Source organism: Musca domestica, unplaced genomic scaffold (assembly GCF_030504385.1).
Source record: "Musca domestica strain aabys unplaced genomic scaffold, Musca_domestica.polishedcontigs.V.1.1 33, whole genome shotgun sequence".
Taxonomy (NCBI): Eukaryota; Metazoa; Arthropoda; class Insecta; order Diptera; family Muscidae; genus Musca; species Musca domestica.
In genome coordinates this window covers 1655935-1674681 of record NW_026712312.1, presented here as the reverse complement: position 1 = coordinate 1674681, position 18747 = coordinate 1655935, and the positions used below count along the sequence as shown (strand labels likewise).

At 35.0% G+C, this 18747-nt stretch overlaps 1 protein-coding gene across 2 annotated transcripts in view; it reads right to left on the bottom strand.

The window, feature by feature from the left end:
• LOC101900140 (sodium-coupled monocarboxylate transporter 1) overlaps positions 1 to 18747 on the bottom strand; it is a 301185-nt gene that overhangs the window by 55619 nt on the left and 226819 nt on the right. The gene's annotated exons all lie outside the window — the stretch shown is intronic.

Below are 18747 nucleotides of genomic sequence, written 5' to 3'. Positions count from 1 at the left end.
GTACTAAAGTTAAGGAAAGTCCTGTAGGGTATTCTATTCCAGAAAGAAATCGTCTGAGGGTCTTCTATCCTGTAAAAAAAGAGATACGAAGAAGACCGCAGACTGACTCCTGCAAAAGAGATGAAAAAGGCCTCAGAGGGACTTCTTTTCTATAGAGAAGAAAATATAATCGAAAGTACTTTTTTCTATTAAAAAAAGAAGAAATTGAAAGATCTTCTATTCTAGAGAATTAGAAGAGATTACAGGGTCCTCTGTATTGGAAAAGAAACATACATTGAGGGGTCATCTCTCTTTTTTTTGGGAGGTTATTCATTTTAGATTTCGCAAGATTTCTACTTCATAAAGCACCTTAAATAATTTGAATATTTGTATTTTTAGTCTCTATAGAATACCCCGAATTTTTCCCCACTAAAGCCTTTGAAATTATTTTTCTCTATGGAAAACCTCAATATATTTCTTGAGGGCCTCAAAATTTCTTTCATTCATGAAATCCTATTTAATTTTTTCTCAACTTTGTTATGCACTGTCCTCTCACATCATGTCGCATTATTGGCTTTGACAACGTCACATAGCATCATCCTGATGTCATTAACGCACATGCACACTCATCCAAACAATATCATACACCACTCATATGCTAAAATACGCGAAATCAGCAACCATTCAACGTTAATGCAACAATAAGTTGGTTATTTTGCCATTCATGGAGGGATGGAGGAAGGTAGGGCTTGCCTGTGAACTTTGACGTGGTGGATTGACTCAGATACCTCCTCTCATCATCGGCCTACTACTCTCATGCTCATTTTCTCTTCGCCATCATCATCATCGTCACCACCATCTTTGTTGTTAGATAATAGATCATGCATCAGTGACACCTGTGAAAAATTGTGGAATTTTGTTGTCATCAATGGGATTGGTGAGAGTGAGGGGGAGTGGGGTGGCGATGGGGATTTATGGCAGATTTTTCATTATTTGGTATTCATCGTGCACAAACAGTACAAGTCATTATCATCATCACTTCTCATCAATGTCACTACATCTCACTTTGCCATTTCATTGTTTCCTGTTTAACTGTATGTGTGAGTGTGTGTAATACTCACACGTACACAAATGAATCAGTGTGAATGTGGCCTATGTCCTTTACATGTTACCGGATATGGCGAAGGAATAAAAATTATGTCAAAATGTTACAAAAAGTAATTATAGATCTTAAGAGGGGATGAAGAGGGGTGGGGGTTTAGGGGTGGTGTATTTAAATAACACCTCGCAACACATCATCGTTTATATTCTTCATTTTATGTCTAGCTGCTTGCTTTCCTTGTTTGTCTGTCTGTGTTTGGTCCGGATGTTAAATGCATTTGCTGCTGATCTCGCATCAGCCATCTGAATATGAAGCCAACATTGGCAAATAAGGCTCACAGCACTAGGGTAAGCAATTTTCAATTTCCAGTTGATAATCTAACTTTGGCGGTATTTGAAGCAACTATGGCAAAATAGCTTTGCTGTCCAAGCGACTAACTTACTTTAAAAGCTTTTATAGCCCGACTATGGGACGGGTTAAAGAAGGGCAGTAGAAAAAAAAAAAAAACACTGAACATTGAAAACTTCTCAGACAGTTTTAATTGATTTCTGTTGTTCGAAAATAGTTTTGAGATATTTATTTGAGATATATTGAAATTAACGGAGGAGTAGCAAGAAAGAGGCAGTGAGTTGTTGTAATCACTAGCTGTAGTTACTGGGAATTATCATCGTCGCTCAGTACTACTAAGTGATTTTATAAAACAATGTCATTGGAGTATGCTAACCCTTCAGAGGGTTTATGAAAATTCAAATGGAAAACCAGGAGTTTTGTTAGTTTAACGATGATTTCATTTCTTTATCTGGTCATGAGAGAATCTCATCAATTTTAGCAACAAATGGTATAGGACTAAATTAGATGTGGTGTCCGTTGGAATTGAAATTTTCGAATTTCGAAAAAAGGAAAGTTGTGCTGAATTGTGCTAGGTTTGTGCTCAATTGTGCCGAAAATTTTTTTTCGAAATTCGAAAAAATTTCTGGGATATTCGAAAAAAGATTTTTTTTCGAAAAAATCTGAGAGAATTGCAATTTTCGAATTTCGAAAAAATTAAAGTTGTGCTGAGTCGTACTCGGTTTGTGCCCATTTGTGCCGTTAAAATTTTTTCTATATCTCTTACCAATTTCGAAAAAAAAAGATAATTTCGAAAGTATGTCAGAATTGCAATTTTCGAATTTCGCTTGATTTGTGCTAACTTGTGCCGTTTATTTTTTCTCAATATTTTCAACGGTTTTCAAGATATGGCAATTTCGAAAAAACCAGTATTTTTCAGAAAAATTGCTGTAATTTTTGTAAAAATTAAAATATCGAGATGCGGTAAATTGTGCTGAGTTGTGCTCAATTAGCACAATTTTTCGTCCATACATAACGAATTTCCACCTTTACTCGTTACTCGCTAAAAATTAAAAAAATGAATAACTTTTGTAATATGTGGAATTTTTGAAATCTGCAAGTTGTGCTGAATTGTGCTCACCTAGCACAATTTTTCGTCCATACATTGGAAATTTGTATCTCTACTCGTTACTCGTTAAAATAGTAAAAATCAAAATCGCATATTTAGAAACAAGATATCGAAAAACTAAAAGTTGTGCTGATTTGTGCTAACCTAGCACAATTTTTCGTCCATATATTGAAAATTTGTATTCCCACTCGTTACTAGTTAAAATTGGAAAAAATACATATATAACGAAAAATTGCTATTTTAATTTTTACAAAAATTACAGCAATTTTTCTGAAAAATACTGGTTTTTTCGAAATTGCCATATCTTGAAAACGGTTGAAAATATTGAGAAAAAATAAACGGCACAAGTTAGCACAAATCAAGCGCGACCCAGCACAACTTTAATTTTTTCGAAATTCGAAAATTGCAATTCTGACATACTTTCGAAATTATCTTTTTTTTCGAAATTGGTAAGAGATATCGAAAAAATTTTAACGGCACAAATGGGCACAAACCGAGTACGACTCAGCACAACTTAAATTTTTTCGAAATTCGAAAATTGCAATTCTCTCAGATTTTTTCGAAAAAAAATCTTTTTTCGAATATCTCAGAAATTTTTTCGAATTTCGAAAAAAAAAATTCGGCGCAATTGAGCACAAACCTAGCACAATTCAGCACAACTTTCCTTTTTTCGAAATTCGAAAATTGCAATTCCAACGGACACCACATCTAATTAAGTTTAAATGTGTGTGTGTGTTATATGGCGTATGAGCGATGAACTATATTCAGTATACGCCAGAGTGTTTCAAAAGACATAAGCTTAGTCGGTTCGCTCTTCAATGGTAAAAGAGATAAGTGAAACTAGCTTTGAACGAACCACTTGCACCAGCAAGTACTGAAACTGATCGTGTTTGTTTAATTTAGAATTGCATAAAATATTGCTATTTATTGACCCCTGGTTTGGTCCTTAATTAGTCGTTAAAATGTACGCGCTACGGTTTATTGCAACCTTGTGCTAGCGCCTTTGACATTTTAACTGCTAATTATTTGTCACTTGTTTTGCCGCCTCCTTTAGACATCAAGTTGTAATTCGCTGTCATTCGGACAGACAACACCCGCAATATCGTTTGCAGCACATATCGTTGTGCATAGAGAGGCATATTGTTGCCAAAGGTAATATCGTTACCACCAACCATACTAAGAATAAATAGTTGTATATATTAAGAAAACCTATTGTGTTTTATTTCTTTTTATATTACCACCCTACGGTTCACTGCTCGACGCATTCGGCGTTTTACTCCCATCGGCGGAGCCCCTCTGAGCTAAACAGTGTTCTTAGATCGAGTTCGGACATGGGCAATATCGGTCCACATCATTTGTACCTCCGCAAAGAAAAAAAATGAATAATATCGGTCCACTCCAAATTTTAAATAATTATAACTCCTTTAAAATGTAAGATGTATGTAAGATTCCGATTGTCTTCAAATTACACACATCAAAATATTTTTATTAACCCAAGGTTCGATGTAAAATTGGGATATATCGGTCCGCACCTTCTGATACCTTCCCCACAAAGGGTAAACATTTTGAATATCCATGAAGGTCATAAAACGCGAAATTAACATCGGATTCCATTCAGACTTGGCACACCTCATTATTTGCATCAACAATAAATCTGTTATAAAGATGGTACAGATCGGACCATTTCGTTCGGTATCTCCTCCACAAAGGGTCAACATTTTAAAAACCAAAATAAGCATCCGGTCCTCTTCAAATCACACAGATCACAATATTTTTATTAGTCTAAAGTCTGGTATGAAGATGGGATATATCGGTCCATTCCTTCTGACTCAGCGCCAGGACTCAGCGCCATCGCACTCAGCACGCGTCACCCAAGAATGGTTACAAAATGGCCTCCAAAATGTCCGGATACCAATCCGTTGGACTATTGTGTCTGGAGTATTTTGGATAGCAAGTTTGGCATTAAAAAATACCAAAGTGCGGATCACCTCAAGCATCGCCGGGAATGGGACAAAATGCCGCAGAACAACATTCGGACGGGGTGTGACTGTTTCACTGGCCGTTTGAAGGCCATAATTCGTGCCAAAGTTGACCAATTCGAAAAAAATCTAAACTTATTTTAAAATTTGATGCTATTTCCGACATTTTTTGCTTTTATTCAATAAAATTTAAAAAAAAAAAAAAAAATGAAAACTATGGCTTCTGACTTTGCTGTAGTTTTTTGTCTATCTCTGTATCTGATATCCGGTATCAAATACGCATGTGAGGGGCTTTAACACCAAACCGGATAAAACATATATATGGAACCGATTTTCATCAAAAAATTGTAGTAGTAATGCCCTTGCTTCCAGGCTGAATTCGGTAGGGAGTACCAATATTCAGTCTATTTGGGCTGATATTAGTCATTTAGTGCACAATCAACCAAAAATCCGATAAAGATATATATGGGAGCTGTATCCAAATCTGATCCGATCTCGATAAAATTTTATGGAGGTATTTTTGAGGTTTATAAGTTATCCCCTATATCTTAAAATTTGAGGTATTTATTTCTGGAATTATTATTTCGAAATTCCATCCTACTTGTGCTAATATTACATAGTTGGTGCGAAATAAAAAACCAAACCAAAAACCAAAATATATTGGGATTTTGGCCAATAATCTGCTTCTACTTGGGCCAAACAGACGATTTGTGGAAAAGTTCATCTCGATCGGATAATAGTGTACTTTGTTTACAAAAATACATGGAAAGACGGACGGACATCCATAAATGGATTCAGAATGTGATTCTATGCAGAGCAGGAACTATGGGTCTATCTCGTTTCCCTTTCCATATTACAAAACAATGCCCGAACACATAGGCCCTCGCCGTAGGGTATGGAAATCCTCCGTACTTGACTAAGAGGTATTTACAAATATTTTGATGATGAACAACGATTTTTGGCTAAGAAGTCCTTTGGAAAAAATATACAAAAAATAAAAATTGGCTATAAAGTCGTTGAAAAAAATTGTTCGAAAATCGAGGCGTCATGGAAGTGTTGATCAATATATTTTCATTCTTGCTAAAATATTGGCAAAATTATGGATATGCGAGGTTTGAAATAAATGAAACACTTCCTAATAAATTGAACACTTCTTTAAGCGATCCTAAAAATCTTTAAAAAGTCCACATTTTATCATCGTGGGTCTTCCAAAAATTAAAAAAAAAATCTAGTAGATTATTCTCGTTAGACGTCCCAAAAATCGTTAGAAAATCCACGTTTATTATCCTCTTATGAGCCCTCAGAAGTCTTTCAAATAATTAGTACTGAGAGTAATTTCTTTTTGCAATTTTTTGAACTTCTGTGAGGCACCTAACAGAAGAACACCAAAATTGCCCATCTACGAATTTGGCCTATAATTGGGTTAAATTTAAGTATATATTAAGTTTAGACCAAATCAGACACTCTCTCGGAAGTTGTATTTCCAAAAAAAAAATGGAATCTGAAAATCCTTATTTCGATGAGGTACATTTTGGCAGTATTATTATACCCTCCACCATACTATGGAGGGTATATTAATTTTGTCATTCCGTTTGTAACTCTTCGAAATATTCATGTCAGACCCAACAAAGTATATATATTTTTGATCAGCGTAAAATTCTAAGACGATTTAGCCATGTCCGTCTGTCTGTCTGTCCGTCTGTCTGTTGTAATCACGCTATCTTTCGACCAAATTGAGATAGAAGGCTAAAATTTTGCACACATGTATTTTTTCCCAGTAGGCAGGTTAAGTTCGTAAATGGGCCATGTAGGTCCAAGTTATCATATAGCCCCCATATAACGGTACCTCCCGATTTTCGGTATTTTGATGATTTTAGCGACATTATTCACCGGAATTATTTCAAATTTGGCATTTGAAGTTTGCAATGGATGCTACAGCCTAAGACAGAAAATTATCTGTGCAGGTCCACGTCTTCCTGTAGCCCCCATATAACGGTACCCCCCGATATTCGGTTTTTTGATGATTTTAGCGACATTGTTTACCGGAATTGTTTCAAATTTGGTATTTGAAGTTCGTAATGGATACTACATCCTAAATCAAAAAATGAGCCATGTAGGTCCACGTCTTCATATAGCCCTCATATAACGGTACCCCCCGATATTCGGTATTTTGATGATTTTAGCGACATTGTTTACCGGAATTGTTTCAAATTTGGTATTTGAAGTTCGTAATGGATACTTCATCCAAAGTCAAAGAATGAGCCATGTAGGTCCACGTCTTCATATAGCCCCCATATAACGGTACCCCCCGATATTCGGTATGTTAATGATTTTAGCGACGTTATTTACAGGGATTGTTTCAAATTTCGTATGTGAAGTTCGTAATGGATACTTCAGCCCATGCCAGAAAATTGTCTGTGCAGGTCCACGTCTTCGTATAGCCCCCATATAACGGTACCCCCCATATTCGGTATTTTGACGATTTTAGCTACATTATAAACAGATTTTTCTTCAAGTTTCGCATTTAAATATTGTAATAATTTATGACAAAAGTTGCCTATGCAGGCCCACGTGGTCGTATAAGCATTCGGTATTTTTAAGATTTTAACAGAATTTTTAACGGGTTTTAGTTTTTGGAAATTGCCAAATTTGTACCAAATGGTGGAGGGTATTAAAAGTTCGGCCCGGCCGAACTTACAGCTTTTTTACTTGTTTTTTTTTTTTTTTAACCTGTAGCCATTAGGTGAAACCAGGTTTGAAAATAGGAGGAGCTGGACCCCTGCTGCTACCTCTACACAAAGTATCGAAATTCTGGATGATCTTAAATCTTTTAAAACACCAAAAATTCATCTTTCAATTCCTTCAGGTAACTCACTCAAAATTTTCTTAATTTACCAAAATAATAATGCTTAAAGAGTTAATTTTAATTTAAATTCCATTCGAAAATTAAAAACGAAATGAACAACACCCAACATAAAATTATATCAGTTCTATCTATCTGAGCTACAATAAAATACGTAATGCATGCCACGATTTCGGCAGGACTTCAATAGAAGTATGAATGGAACGTGTTTGAAATTCTCTAACTTCTCAAAAAGTTGCTGTTGTTCTCGGGCAATTGCCATTACTTTTTGTTGTGTCAGGCAGCTTAAGGTGTTGATGTTGTTGTTGTTTTCGAGTTGCTGATTACAACAATATTTTTAATAAGAATTTAATGATTTAGCTCATTAAAAATGCAAAATACTTCATTAAGGGAGAGAATATTCAATATTTCAGCGAACGAAAAGCCAAACGACCACCAACCCCAACTCTCACCATCACCATTGTGCCATCCAACAATCCTGATCGGCAGGTGGTGATAACGCCTTTTAGATGGAGGCAAACTGTTTGATACACTTGTTGTTAGTGAACATTACACTTCACTTGTATTCATTGTGGTGGTATATGTTACACCAGCTACTTTCTTATAAAAATCTGGCCAAAATAATGATTTAGTCGTATATTTGTTAATCATTTTCCAAGTCTATCTTCAGGACGAAAATCAAAATCAAACAAGATATATCGACATATTTTGTATTGTGGATTTTTTACCTACAAAAATCAGCAACTATATTCTCGTAAATCTACTCGAGAAAATGTCAACTTTATAAGAGAACTTCAAGGTCCTAGAACGACTCTAAATTTGAAAAAAAGCTCTCGTACTTTCTGATTTTTATACCCTCCACCATACTATGGAGGATATATTCATTTTGTCATTCCGTTTGTAACTCATCGAAATAATGATCTTAGACCCAACAAAGTATATATATTCTTGATCAGCGTAAAATTCAAAGACGTTTTAGCCATGCCCGTCTGTCTGTCTGTGTGTCTGTCTGTCTGTTGTAATCACGCTATCTTTCGAACGAATTGAGATAGAAGGCTAAAATTCTGCACACATGTTTATTTTTCCAGTAGCCAGGTTAAGTTTGTAAATGGGCCATGTAGGTCCACGTTTCCATATAGCCCCCACATATAGGTACCTCCCGATATTCGGTATTTTGATGATTTTAGTGACATTATTCACCGGAATTTTTTCAAATTTGGTATTTGAAGTTCATAATGGATACTACAGCCTAAGACAGAAAATTGTCTATGCAGGTGCAGGTCTTCGTATAGGCCCCATGGTCCATGTCTTCGTAGAGCCCCCATACAACCGTACCTCCTGATATTCGGTATTTTGATGATTTAAGCGACATTATTCACCGGAATTGTTTCAAATTTGGCATTTGAAGTTCGAAATGGATACTACAGCCTAAGAGAGAAAATTGTCTGTGCACGTCCACGTCTTCGTATAGCCACCATATAACAGCACCTACCTATATTCAGTATTTTGAGGATTTTAACGGCATTATTCATCGGAATTGTTTCGAATTTGGCATTTGAAGTTCGAAATGGATACTACAGCCTAAGAGAGAAAATTGTCTGTGCTGGTCCACGTTTCCATATAGCCCCCATATAAAGGTACCTCCCGATATTCGGTATTTTGATGATTTTAGCGACATTATTCACCGGAATTTTTTCAAATTAGGTATTTGAAGTTCTTAATGGATACTAGAGTCTAAGACAGAAAATTGTCTATGCAGGTCCACGTCTTCGTATAGCCCCCATATAACGGTACATCCCGATATTCGGTATTTCGAGGATTTTAGCGACATTATTCACCGGAATTGTTTTAAATTTGGTGTTTGAAGTCCGAAATGGATACTACAGTCTAAGGTAGAAAATTGTCTATGCAGGTGCAGGTCTTCGTATAGGCCCCATATATCAGTACCTCCTTATGTTCGGTATGTTGATGATTGATGTTCATGGAAGCTACAGCCTGTGACAGAAAATTGTCTATGCAGGTCCAGGTCTTCGTATATATAACGGTTCCTCTCTATGTACGGTATTTTGATGATTTTGGCTACATTATCGTTTATTTCAAGTTTCGAATTTGAATATGGTAATGGCTTGTGACAAACAATGCCTATGTAGGTGCACGTCGTACAGGCCTTAATATAACGGCTATATTCGGTATTTCTAAAATGTTATCTTTTTCGAAAATTTTCAACTTCGTTCTAAATGGTGGAGGGTATTCAAAGTTCAGCCCGGCCGAACTTACTGCTTTTTTACTTCTTTTTCTATAGGTAGGTATTCGTACCTTGCCTCAGGACTTTTCCTTTGGGCTGGTTTAGGTTGTCATCTATCAAATCTTCTTAAATACCAAATTTGAAACAATTTCGTGGGAAAATGTGATTAAGATTACCAAAATACCGAATATCAGTGGGTATCGTTATATATGTGCTATAGGAAAACGTGGACCTAAATATTCAATGTTCTGCCATGGGAGCTAGAACCCATTACGCACTACATATACAACTTTTTAGACAAATTCGTGGAATAATGTGGCAAAAATTATCAAAATACTGAATGGAGGTATAATTATATCGAGGCTATACGAAAACGTGGCCTATACATACTATGTTCCGCCAAAGGATCTAGAATCCATTACGAACTGCAAATATCAATTTATGGATAAATCCGTGGAAATGTGCCATAAATCATCAAAATAACGAATATCGCCTTACCCTTATGTGCGGGCTATACAAAAACGTGGACCTATACATACAATATTTCGCCATCGGAGCTAGAACCCAAATTTTGAAGCTCTTCGTCAAATAATGTGGGCCTCCAGACAGACAGGCGGAAATCGTCAAATCGAGTTAGAATTTTATGTTTACAACCGGAAATTTTAACATTTTCATGGAATGATTTTTTTAAGGATTCTTCAAGAATTTTTGGGGGACATTGTCATGTCTATTACCGTGAATATTTAAACCCCTTTTTCTTCTTCGTGATTTTCATGTTTATAGTGGTGGATTATACAAAGTTCTTCAAGGACCTTTTCATGTGCAAAATATGGAATTTCCTAAGAATCCTTCAGTGTCGTTCTCTTGTGTATAACCTTGGAATTTTTAAGGATCATTTAAGGACTTCCACATCCTTTAGAAGTTGTCCATGCGTAAATAGTAGGTAAAAGTTTCAAGGACCTTAACTTGATTAGTTTTAATTCATGTTTCATAGTCATTTCTATAATTTATCTTGCACTATTCCTAAAAGGACACTCTGTATCTGAAATTGCGGACTCTTAAAAAATTCTTAAAATAAGTGAAGAACCTTCTATAGAGTTATAGTTGCATACTTTGAAATATCTACTAAAAAAAATCTTTTTTACACCCTCTGACATATCATTTGATACGGCGAAAACGTGAATGGTCGAAATAACGTTTTTAGACCCTTGATCTCTTATACCAAATCCATTCCAAGACATTTGGAGTCGATCTAGTAATGTCCGTCCGTCCGTCTGTATGTCGTATCCTAACTTGGTATAGCGTAATATTATTACCAACTTAGATCGATCTGTTACCTCCCCACAAAAGGTAGACACTTTCAAAAAAAATATTTTAGTGTACAGAAAGAGAAAGGATAATCCAATTTGATTCCAACTTTTCAAATTCTAATATTTGCATTAGTGATAGGTCAAGATCAAAATTTTGAATAATTATTTCTCTTAAAAAAATTGAAATTTGTATTGATAATCGCGTTGTATTTTTTCAGAATTTTCATACATTTGATATTTTTTTTAAAAATTTTCTCTGGCATCCAAGAGTCTTCTTTAAATTTCCAAAATTAAAATTTTCTCTAATTATATTTTCAAGTCACATTTTCCGTTGTTCTTGTTGTTGGAAGTGCAAATTCCTGTTCCTGTTATTTACAAAGAACAAATATTGAAAACAGAAGGATTTAATTATTTTCACCAAATTAGCAGAATTTGTACTTTTGTCGTTTTTGTTGGTGTTGTTGGACTTGTTAGCATAATTGGAAACATAGTTAAATGCTTAGAGCAACTAATGCCCATTCCCACTTCCGAAAGAAAGAAACAGAACCGAAAAAACGCAAATTGGCCATAGTTCGAGCTGCCGGAAAAAGAGTTAAAAATAGAATGGAAATGGTGAGGAGTGGAGTGAAGTGGCTGTACAAAACAGAAATTAGAATATTTTAAGAAATGAACCGAAAACACAACAGCAACAGCAACAACACTTTCCATAGCAAATTGCCAGCAAACACAAAATTTTTGCTTATCAAGAAGAAGTGTTGACACATCTACGTATCCTGTTTTGTTACCATGAAATGGACTAACAAAGGAGTGAGAGAGCAAGCAGGAGAGCAAAGGAGTGAGTGTGCAAGTGAGACAGCAAATGAAGAAAATTGAAAATTAATTAAATACAGCAAACGACAGCAGTGGCATGAAAGCTGAACAGTAGAAAAGAAAAAAACAAGCAGCCAGCCAGCCAAAGACAAGCAATCGGCTTAAAATAAACATCGAAAGGATGAACAACTTTTTAGGAGTTGGGAGGTGTGTTGAATGGTCGATTGGTGTTCGCAGTGGGTTTGAATATTAATGATAAGCATAGCAACAACAACAGTGTAAACATAACTACTGGAAAAATGGTTTAGGGTTTGGTGGCTATGGGTGGGGGAAATGTCTTTTTCGTTTTGTTGTTATACTTGTTGTTGTACTTGTCATCATCATCGTTAGATTGTCGTTTGAATGTCATTTGAATTGATAAAAATTGACGTTGTTGTCATTTAGTATCCTGTTTTTTTATTTGTTGTAATTATCACCCAAATGGTATTTTGAAATATGGGCGCATTTGTTTACCTTAATTGCAAACAATATAGGCATGACGCACACACACACACATATATATTCGAAACAAATACAAACAGACAAATGTCAAATTATAGTTAATTTTTTAAAGGAAACTAATGTTCTTAAAAAATCTGTAAAAAATCTAAAATTATGTATTTCACTGTGAGACAAAATTCAAAAATTTCAATAAAAAAAAAATTCTGCAGATTATGAAAGTAGAGCTAATAAAAAGAAGACACCTGTATTGAAAGTTTATATCGCAAAGTAAAATAAAGGGGGAAAGTTTCACCCTCTTCCACTCTTTTGAACATTTCCGCATTAAGATTTCTCGAAATCCGTGCATTTTAGGTTTAAAGTGTCTTCGGTAATATTGTAGATAAATATACGGGGAATATTTCGGTCGAACATTTTAAATCTCCAACGAGTCAACAAAGGGGTCTTTTTGGTCTTGTTTTTTTGGAAATATTCTTATTTATTTAATTCTTTGGTTCTTCTTCTATTGAGCTTACGATCTCGTCACTTGGGTAAAAAATGTTTTGTTGTAATAGAAGTTATTTTTGAAATAACTTCTGGGGAGAATATCCCAGACAAAAAACAAATCAACTGATGAGGATTGGTGGCTCTTTCCGAAACCTAGGTATTCCCTGCCTTACCCCCTGGTAAACATTACCATCGTTCTCCACTAATAAACAAACGCTGTTTTTATAAAAACAACAATAAAGGGATAAAGCATGACCATTTTGTAACAACAAAATACTACGGTATCCCGAACAAACAAGCCAACGATGTTCTATTGTTAAAAAAAACTCTTCTTAAAGGGGTCCTTGCGAGTCAAAACATACTACAAAATTATTTGTCATAAAATTCTATTATAGGTCCTGGAAGACGTCAAAGGTTTAAATCAAAAATATTTGTCATAAAATTCTATTATTGGTCCTGGAAGACGTAATGGGTCTAAATCTTAACTAAATGCGCATACAGAGTGATATAAAAAACTGCAACAAAGTCAAACGCCATCTTTTTTACATTTCTTTACAAATTTTATTGAATGAAAGCAAAAAATGTCGGAAATAGCATCAAATTTTAGAATAAGTTTAGATTTTTTTCGAATTGGTCATCTTTGCCACTAATTACGGCCTTTAAACGGACAATGAAATGGTCACACGCTTTCCGAATGTTATTCTGCGGTATTTTGGTCCATTCCCGGTGAAGCGCTTGTTGAGGTGATCGACACTTTGGTATTTTTTAGTGTTAATCTTGCTTTTCAAAATACTCCAGACAGAATAGTCCAAAGGCTTGGTATCCGGAGATTTTAGTGGCCATTGTGCGTTGGAAATGAAGCGGAAAACCTCATTTTGTAACCATTCTTAGGTGGCGCGTGCTGAGTGCGATGGTGCTGAGTCCTGTTGGAATGTCCAAGGTCTGCGGTCAAAATGTCTGAGTGCCCAAGGCTTTAATACACCCCTCCAGATATCTTCGCTATAATATTCGGTATTTATACTGATGCCACGGTCGGTATACGGAGATTTTGGTGGCAATTGTGCGCTGGAAATGAAGCGAGGAACCTCATTTTTTAACCATTCTTGGGTGGCGCGTTCTGAGTGCGATGGTTCTGAGTTCTGTTGGAATGTCCGAAGGTCTGCGGCCAAAATGTTTGCGTGCCCAAGGCTTTAATACACCCTCCAGAATATTTTCGCAATAATATTCGGCATTTTTTCTGATGCCACGGTCGATTAGTACGAGCGGAGAGCGACCATCGACTGTTATGGCGGCCCATACCACCACCATGTGCGGCGCTTGAGTTCTGGTGGCCAACCGAAGGTGCACATTTTCAGCTGACTTCTGTGGCAAGTAAACACGATCATTTTGTTGTTGTTGTTTACAAACTGTTGGACAACGAATGTTTTTTCATCGGAGAAACCCAAATTCGGCAGTTTAACATTTTCGACCAAGCGAAGCAACTCTTTAGCTCTTTTGAGTCTATTTTCTTTCTGTTGTGGTGTAAGTCCTGGCACTTTTTGGAATTTCAATGGCTTTACCTCGAGATCATTTTTCAATGTTTGACGAATGAAATATTGCAATATGTTCAACTCACGAGTCATTATTCGGCCACTGCGAGGCGTGATCGAAATGATCATGTCGCTTCTTTACTTTTCGAACCATTTCAGCTGATGTTGCTGTTTTCTTACGTCCATTGCCTTGACGTCGGGCTACGCTATCAGTATCACGGTAACGAGCGATGGTACGAGACACAAAAGATTTATTCACATTTAAATACTGGAATGCTCTAACTATAGCCACTTGTGGTTTTCCAGCCAAATATAAAGAAATCACACTATCACGCTTGAATTCCATCACGAATAACTTTTTTTCTGGAAAATTCTCACCAAAATGCTTTAATACGCTTGCAAACAATATAATAAGCTATCACGGGAATAATTTTAATAGCTGTTGGGCGAGTGACTTTGAAATGACAGCAGTCTGAAGTTGGTTGCAGTGTTATCATCTCACCCTGTATGTACCAGAAATACCAACAGTGACTTTAATATAAAATTTCAGGAATGCTGCTCCTTAATTTCCCTTGTTACCAAATTTAGTACCTTTTAGTACTATTATATTACGCATATCCAAAACCAGCTCCTTCTCGCAACTATTCAAAATAAAGGTGACATTTATATCAAATTCGAAGAGGCCCGATCTATCCCATCACTCAATACGAAATTTAGTAACATTTAGTGCCTCAGGTATAATTTTAGTAATGTCCAGCACCTTCATACCTCAATTTCACATACCAACACAGACCCAATAAGGATTATGAAGATCCCAGCTCTATGCCTTCACCCAAAACCTAATTTAGTATAATTTCGTACAATCAATCCCAAATATCACTAGATACCTTAATATCAAATTTCGGAATTCCAGTTCGAAATCTTCACCCAATACCAAATGTAATACTTTTTAGTACTTTTCGTACAATCATAGTACACATTTCCGAAACCAAGTCCATACATTCAGACTCCACATTAACAGCAACTCTAATGCCAAATTTCAAATTTAAAGCACTAGCTGTTCACCCAATATCAAATTGAACCGAATATAGTACTATTTAGTACACTTAAGTACGCATTTCCAAAAGATCCTACATAACCCAATCCTACACTTTAACAGTTATCTTAATTCCAACTTTTAGGATTACAGCCACATCGGTTCACACAAAATAAAATTGTACCAAATTTAGTACACTTAAGTACGAATTTCCAAATCTTTCTACTTAACACAATCCTACACTCCAAAATTCCAAAACTACCTCCATATCTCAAACATACAATCCCATAGAAATCTTATTTTAAAATTTCAGAATTCCAGCTCTATCGGTTCACCACAATTCCAATTTGTACCAAATTTAGTACCATTTAATACACATAAGTACCAATTTCCAAAGCTTCCTACATACCTTAATCCTTCACTCCCACAGTAATCTTAAATCCAAATTTCAGGATGACAAAAATATAAGTTGTACCACATTAAAATAAATATTACTCCATTTTTTAAGCATGAATTATTCAACACACATGAGTACGCATTTCTAAAATTTACTACAAACCCCAATCCTACAATGCCATAGTTATGTTATTTACAATTTTCAGTATTGGAACTCTATCGCTTCACACATATCGAAATGGTATCAGATTTAGTACAATTTAGTAATTTTCAGGAACATCAGTGCAAATTTCGAAACCTTTCTCCACATACCAATCCTACGCTATGTCATTAATGTTAATTTCAAATATCAGGATTCCAGCTCCATCCATTCCTCCAAATTCAAATTGTACTAAATTTAGTACTTCTCGTATATAGCATTTTCAGATTAAATGAAACCTTTTGCAATTCAAATGAATCTTTTTGCAGCGGGAATGAAACCTTTTGCAGTGGAATTGAAACCTTTTGCAGTGGAAATGAAACCTTTTGCAGTGGGAATGAAACCTTTTGCAACCGAAATGAAACCTTTTGCAACCGAAATGAAACCATTTGCAACCGAAATGAAACTTTTTGCAAATCAAATGAAACTTTTAAATTTATAGAAGGAAAAATAACAAAAAATTTATATTTTAAGTAGTTTTTAAATTAAATCAATTAATTATAACTAATATATTGACAAAGAGGATTTTTTATTGGTTATAAATATCTACATTTATTTATATTATTTCTTAAATTTTCAACTATTGTAATAAAAAATGGTTCTTTATTGATTTGATATAAAATGCTTCCATATTATTAAATTCCAAATGCTTAATGCTAAAAAGAGAAATTTAAACATATTTTGGCCTTTATAGGTATGGCCAGGACTGAAATGTGAAATTAAGCTTTACCACAATTTTTTATAGTTATAGTATTCTATTAATCTTTCCTAATAAAGGATTCCCGCTTCGCAGCTTTATTGATTATGGAGATAAATCAGTCGTGATTTCAATAGACAGATAAGTGGAAATCATTAAATCAACTATGATCATGATTGTATATACTTTATGGGGTCTACGACGAATATTTGGAGGTGTTACAAACCGAATGACAAATTTAATATATCCTCCTTTCCATGGAGGAGATTATAAAAAGGTACCTAATTCGGGTCCTTTGAAAAAAATACCTTGAAAAACTTTTTTCAATCTTTCTGCATCTACACTTGTGTTTTATGGAAGATTAAGAAAAAAATTTATAAAAACATAGTTATTAATAATCAATAAAAATTCCTCTTTAACTATATATTAGTTATAATTAGTTTATTTAATTTTAAACCTACTAAAAATAAAAATGTTTTGTTTTTTTTCCTTCTATAAATTTAAAAGTTTCATTTGATTTGCAAAAAGTTGCATTTCGGTTGCAAATGGTTTCATTTCGGTTGCAAAAGGTTTCATTTCGGTTGCAAAAGGTTTCATTCCCGCTGCAAAAGGTTTCATTTCCACTGCAAAAGGTTTCAATTCCACTGCAAAAGGTTTCATTCCCGCTGCAAAAAGATTCATTTGAATTGCAAAAGGTTTCATTTAATCTGAAAATGCTATACATGAGTACACACTTCCACAACTACCTCCTTTCATCGACTCTACTCTTCAACCTTGTTTGTCATTCCAAATTTATAGCTTTAACCGTTCACATGATACGAAATTGTACTAAGTATAGTACATTTTAGTACTTTTCGTAAAATTATACTGCGAATTTCCAAAGACCCTTTGGTACATCTATAATACTTCCCATTACCCTCATTTTTTATTTAACAGTTTTAGCACCAACTCTTACTTAAATACAAAGGGTGCCATATTTAGAGTCTTTTATTACTTTTCGTACTATTCTAGTAAGAATTTCCAAATACTCAGCCCCTTCGGACCAAGAGTGATATCAAGATTCTAGCTTTAGCCGTTTCGCCTGGGTGTTGACGAATCCTTAGTCAGTTAATAATTTTACTCTTTTAAGATATTGATTCAGGTATTAGTATTTATGTTCAGTCTAAATATCCTAACAGTTAAGTGATTTTGAAGTTCGAGGCTGTCCTTAGTCTCCTAGTCTTTAACCATGTCTTCTAAATGAAAACAACATTAGCCCAAAAACTTTGTATTTCCGAAAATGTTTTCGAATTTTTTAAATATATTCACATTAGCTCCCTCCCCTTGTTCCTCGCTTTCCCTTCGAAACTTTTAATTTGTTAATGTTGTCGGAAACATGCAGCCCGAAGTTAGCAAAAATGGATTTGGCGAAAGAAAACTTGTGTTTAGAATTGTTTGCATAAATAAAGAGAAGAGCGAGAGAGAAAGAGAGAGAGAGAGAGGAAAAAAAAGGAACGCAAACAAACTTCATGTAAATACTGGAAACTGCGTAAATGATGGTCAACGCAACAAAGAAGCAAAACTAAGAAGCACTCACACACACACATACATATAAATAAAACGGGTCAGTGCCTTGCATGGCTCTGGCACCGGCACTCTGACTAACTAACTAAATCCCTTCTTTACTATAATTACTTTTGTAACTTTATTGCTCTTTTTGTTTTCTCTTTTTTTGTGCTGTTGTTGTTTTTGCTGTTGTCACTTGACTTCGAAGATTGACGAAGAAAATTTAAATTTAATTCAAACCATGAATGTCCCAGAGCAAGGACGTGGCCAAGAGGGCAGAGCAATTTGTAAATATTTTACTCTAAGCTAAAAAAATCCTTGGCCACGTCTTTGTAACTTTCTCTTCTCTCCATCCCTCTCTCTCCTTCCCTCTCTCTCTCTCTCACCCATTTCTTTTTCAATTTCCCATCGCTCACTTAAAACAAATGAAAACATAATTAAGATTCGCCGTTTGTCATCTCTTATAGCTCTCTCGTTGTTTGGTCACTTTTCCATTACAGAGCTGTTTTTTTTTTCGCTGCTCCTTCTGCTAAATGTTAATGAATTTTGTAATTATTTATTGTTGATTGTTTCTGTTGCATAGTGGATTTATATTGTTGTTCTTAGTGGCATTTAAT